Source organism: Pteropus alecto, unplaced genomic scaffold (assembly GCF_000325575.1).
Source record: "Pteropus alecto unplaced genomic scaffold, ASM32557v1 scaffold101, whole genome shotgun sequence".
NCBI lineage: Eukaryota > Metazoa > Chordata > Mammalia > Chiroptera > Pteropodidae > Pteropus > Pteropus alecto.
In genome coordinates, this window is record NW_006432945.1 from 6,191,529 (window position 1) to 6,197,565 (window position 6,037).

Genomic DNA, 6,037 nt, shown 5'->3' on the forward strand with positions numbered 1-6,037 from the left:
AAGTGTACTGCTTTTTCTGAATGCTGAAAGAATAAGAGTTCATTCATTCATTCATTCATTCATTTTTCACTCATTTAATTCTTTTGATGAGCAAATAGTGCTCTAGTGTGAATTACTGGGGTCAAATATATATGCAAGATAGAGACTCTGGTCCCTAAGATTTCTTGGTCCAGTCACGGAGCCAGACATTTAAATCACTAGTTCAAATTGCCTGTAAAAATGAGGAAGCAGTATGGTGAACAGCTATAATTAGACTGTGGCATCAGTTGGACCACTGTTCAAATCTCAGCCTCAAAATATTCTACCTGGTGGGTTTATAGGCTTCTCTTGACTTATCGAGTCCTCAGTTTCCTTATCTGCAAAGTGGGAGCAACAATTCCCACTATTATTTGTCACTGCAGAGAATTTTATTGAACACTAGCAACGGATGCTCAGTAAATTATAGGTATTATGATTGTGGTTATGATTGTGATTCTAGACTACATACAAACTACTGTGTAACCTGGGTGCCACCTGAGGAATGCTTCATGGAAGAATGACATGTAATCTGGAGTCTGAAGGCTTCTACATCTAGGACCAGGGAAAGCAGACAAGGGTCATGATAATAGAAAAATGATATAGCTCCTCTTTTTCATTCTTTATTCATTCTTTAGCTCTTGATAATCTGGCTTCTTCCCACTAGATCATAAGCTTCTTAAGGTTCCGAACTGATTACATCATGTTCATTTTGCACACGATTGCTACTCTATGTCAGCTTGTTGAATTCAACTTAGGTTTACTGTCTTTCTTCTAATGGCCACTTCGCTATCATATCTCTGTTTTCTAGCTTTTATCAATAAGCTCAGTGATCATTCTGGTCTATATCACTTGGATTTCAGATGTCAAGGAAGCATACTATGTGACAGTGCAGACGAAATCATTACAAACTAATTTTCCAGGAGCCAACACCATGAGTAATTTTCACATAACTGTTTAAGTGAATGACAGTGAATTGGGGTTCTATAATAACTCCGTGTGACAAATACTTGAGAACTGGGAAATTCAGAGTGGGAGCAAAGTTCGGGTGTGGTTGGAGAACCACAGACAGGTGGGACAGGAGGAAAGTCTCCCAAGAAACAATTTGAGGGCATTTCACTGAGTCATCCCAAAGCAGGAGCGCCAGGCTTTTTACAGATATTGAGTATAATGCAGTTTTGGCTGATCACGCCACACTTTATAATAATCCTTGCAAAATCCCTTTCCTTGCAATGTTGGCTGATTTCTGTCAAAAGGATTAGGAAGCAGGACGTTTGTAATGAATTACCCCGATGAAGCTTTGATTAGGCTCCATACAGAAAATGCAAACAGAAGCTCAAAATAGAACTCACCATTTCCCCGTCTCTTGATCCTTTTTGCTGATCCCTTATGAAATGAGACATCAGAGGATCTTTACATCTCTGGATGCTCAGTAGATGTTGGATGAATGAGTTAATGAATAAATGTCACCGCTGATATGACCGTTCTGCCTCTGTTGGACTGGGAAAGACGACCTTGCTATTTACAAGCCCCTGGGTTCTTTGTATGTGCCAATTAGACCTCAGGAGTGAAAGGATGAGAAGGGAGATGAAGCAAAGGGTTATTTTTTTATGCTTTTGTTTGTACTCTGTTCTTTCTACAAAGGGGCATTAACGGAGGCCAGATTTTTGTGTTCCCCCAAGTCCTCCTTGGAGTAGTTTAGTGAGGAGCTGTGCCCCTTATAGAAGCAAATTCAAGGTCACAGTTAAGGCCTCCAGAGTCTTATCAAGCTTTGGACCACACTTCCACCAACCATCCACGTTTACTGAGTGCCAAGTAGGTACCAGCCACTTATTGTCATTAAAGCAAAACAAGAATAAATAAAAGCAAAACAAGACAAAACAGCAAAGCAGGTGTTTTTCTTTTTCTTTTTTAAAATTATTCTCTTTATACATAAGGAAACTGAGCATCAGGATTTCAGCAGCTTTTTCTGTGAAAATGGCAGAAGCAGGATTCCAGCCTACATTTGTCTGAAAATTATAGTGAATTTCTTTTAACATTATATCCCAAATTCCAACACTAAATTACTTTGGCTCTTTAAAAATTGTTCTTGCTTTAAAAGATAGGTGTGTCTTCCTCCTTCACAGATGGGCTATCATTCAGCAGAATATAACAAGTAACTCTAAACATCTAATTTTCTTTCTTATTTAATTGTAAAAATGTTTCAATTGAAAAAAAAAATAAGATCCACCTATAATTTTACCACCTAACACAGCTATTTACATTATTACATAGTCTCTTGCAGATTTTGTCCTTATGTAATTAAAATGTTATAAATATATTCAAAATCAATAATATGTATTTTTAATTTTTTACATATCAAACTAGCAAACATGTTTGTTTTTTTCAGAATTGTCATGTTAACTCTTATCTAATACACCATTTCTCTATTGTAAGACTACTTTTTTATAATAAAAATATACATATGCATCTAGCTTTTTTTTCTATTAAAGAAAACTTGGGGGCTCTACATAGAAAATATAAATAATTTGCACTTTTTTGTATTTTTGGAGTTTGGAGAGGCAATCATAGACATAGCCGGAGCTTTAGCTACATAAATTTAAACTTCGGGTCCTAAAGAAAACGTTTATATCATGCAGCCTATAATTAACTGTTCCCCAAAAACTTTTTGTAATATATTATGAACTCTCCTCCCAATGGCCAGTATACAATTCTAGTCTGTTTAAAAGAAATAACCTCTCTTTGTCCTAATTTCTATAAACTCCCTGACCCAATACTTCTTAGGGTATATGTCCTTAAATTTGTCTGATTATAAAAATGAGATGGAGCATGCCTTCATAATGAAATTGAATTTAGTAAATATCAGTGGTATATCCTTAGGGTTAATCTTTCTCTTTCATCTTCACAATTATTATTTTACATGATGATATTTATTTCAATCTTAACAATACTCTATTGTTGACCTCTATACAAGTTGCTGCCAAGTTGCCTCTATGCAAGTTCTTTTGGTTATGATTAATGCTATAATAAACTTCTTTATTCATACAGTTTGTATTGAATTTCACCTTTAAAATAAATTATTAAGAGTGAGAAGTAGGGTTAATCTTTCTCTTTCATCTTCACAATTCTTTCAATTTCACCTTTAAAATAAATTATTAAGAGTGAGAACGTCTTTATGACTTTTGATAACTATTGTCAAATGATGTTGCTGTCTAGAGTATAAATTCATCGACAGCAAGGAGACGGTTTCACACACATTTGCATCCCCAGCACCTAGAAAAGCGCTTGCACATAAGAAGTGTTTGATGAAATATCAAATTGAATTTAATGAAACTGTAAAATTATTATCAGTATTATAAGCATTTTAAAAAATCCAGTAATAGAAAGAAATCCTTGCTTATTCTTCCATCTGACAGTATGCATGCAAAAATGAGACTTAACTGATGGATGTGATCTCTGGCCTTGGAAAACAGATTGTAAAAGCCCAGTAAGATGAGGAACTGTGCTGGGAGTTCTTTTGCTTATGATTAATGCTATTATAAACTTCTGAAGGAACCTTCCACTGAATGGTCCCAGAACTCAGGAAATTTATAGTCAGCTCTCCATCACATTGAAAACAGAAATGGCTATCTGCTTTGGTTCTTTTTTTCCCCCTCTTATCTTAAAACATTGCTAGATATGAAAGTTAGCAGATAAACACAGAAGGTCAAAGTTGAAGAGCATAGCCCAAAACTAATTTCTTTCCCACCAACTTTTATCTCTTCCGTGCTTGTTAGATGTGGGGGCGAGGGCGGGGGCGGGGGGTGTGGAATGTGGAGAGAAGAAGCAAAAGGCCAAAAAAGATAAGTCTTGATGTGAATAAATGACATAGTCTTGCACAGAACCATCTATCTCATATGTGGTAGAAGGCAGGTAAGAATACCAGAGGTGGAAAAAGCAGAATCATTAATATGAATGCCAGTAAAACTAAAATTGGGATTGTTTAAAACTTTTGAGAAACCAGGTGAACTATTTTGTGGCGCTGTTTTGGGATCTGAAAATTAGTTTAATATGGTTCAGTAAAGAAACTGTGTATTGTATAATGTAACGGTCTGGAAAAACTCTTTTTTAGGCAACAACTCATTTTTCATCCTCATCTTACCTTCCTGAGAGAGATTAGTTCGTTAAATAAACATTTTAATAAGCCCTTAGCAAAGTAAAAGCTGGTCCCCACTCAGCTGCTCTGCATAATAAAGAGAGGTCAAGGGCAGCAGAGGGAGTGAGCACTGAGCTAGAAGGAAGGAGAGAGAGAAAGGAATCTCCAATGGGATGACAGCGGGCCGAAGGGAGAGTTTAGATAAACAGTGACTGACTAATGGAGACTTACTAAGTCATGTGCTGTGTGGTATGCAATGTACCTCCTCCTCATATAACCTTTAATAAATCCCACAAGACCACACAAGCTTTTAATATCAATGAATCTGTTAAGTAGATCTGTGTATCTACCTACCCATCTATCATTCATCTATCTATCATCTATCTATCTATCTATCTATCTATCTATCTATCTATCTATCTATCTATCTATCATCTATCTATAGATACAGAGTTATGGTTGGTACTGGGCAAAACCAGAAGCTACATATGGATTTCTCTAATACTTTACCTCTAAGGAAACTGAGAAATTAGACAACATCTAATATATAAAATGTTAGGAGAAGGCATGTCCTCATCAGAGCTGCTTCAGAGTCTTCAGGGGCTCATAGTCATAAGGAAGGGTAGGAGCTGAAAGCATGAATAGCTCCAAAAAATTAAGGAACAATGAGAGGTCATCGGAAGTGTTTGAGAGGACATCTCCCAGACCTGGAGGATAGGTCTAAGGATAGGTGGCAGACCCCCGCCCTCTCCCCTGGGGCCTCTGTCAGGCGCAGAGTCCTGGCTGGGCTGATCCTTGGTCTGTCCCCAGCAGCAATTCCAGAGTCTTGGGCTGAGGTACCTAAGGACTGGAGAAATAACAGCATGGATTTTTGTTTATATATATTTTGTTTCATCATTGAACAGAAAAATCATGATATAAAGAAAACAATTCTAACAGCAAGGGAAAGTTTTGAAATGCAAAAGGGGAAAGGTAAGGGTGGCTATTATTCATGGATTATGGCCAGCCACTTCTTCCCTGATGTTACAAATCGTAATGAAGTCTGGCAGCCAGAGTGACTCACTAAAGGGATAATGGGAAAATGGTCGGCAGACTACAACAACTTTTGGGAAATAGATCACTTTATATCTTCTGGTTTGAACTATTATTCCTCTCCCTTTGCTCTGGGAATTTCACCTGAACATTCTTTTTCTGTTTCACTGCATCAAAGAAAGTTGGGTTCAACTCTTAATTTTTTTAAAACCTCTTACAGGAAGCAAACCTATGAATCAAAGACTCAGTAGGTGACCTATTCGCTGGTCTGGGCTTCTTGCCATTGGCAATGCCCCCAAATCATTCACTCCTTCAGATTTCTTTTAGAAGCTGTCTAGTGCTAATTACTTGCAGCTGTTATTGAGGTTTCTGTGACAATTGATGGGTTCACCTCACGAGCCGGACAGACTGACCAGACTGAATCTTATGCAAACAAAAGGCAGGAGCAGTATAAAAGTTATATGAGGGGAATTCTAAGAGAAATCTCAGAAAAATCTCAGTAGCAAAGGATATTTTGCCTAAAAGCAGCTAATTCCAGAAACTGCTAGTGTTAGTGAGAAAGTACGAGCAGGAATTGTAGAACAGAGTAAAAAGTAATGATCAGTGAGGGGAGTTGAAGGAAGGAGAGCATGAATCACCACTCTGAGACTTGTCTCCGAGAAGGTGATTGCTCTCTAGGGTGGTAGGTTGGAGGTAGAGTACAACCCATCGGTGCTGATCTTCCAGGAACAACGGGAGCGAGTGGACATTTTAGACCTGGTAGCAACCCCAGTTAGGAATGGGACAGAACTGAACAAGGAAGGGAGGAGAGAACACCCTGAGGCCTGACTAGGTGGAGCGCCACCTGGTGGACAT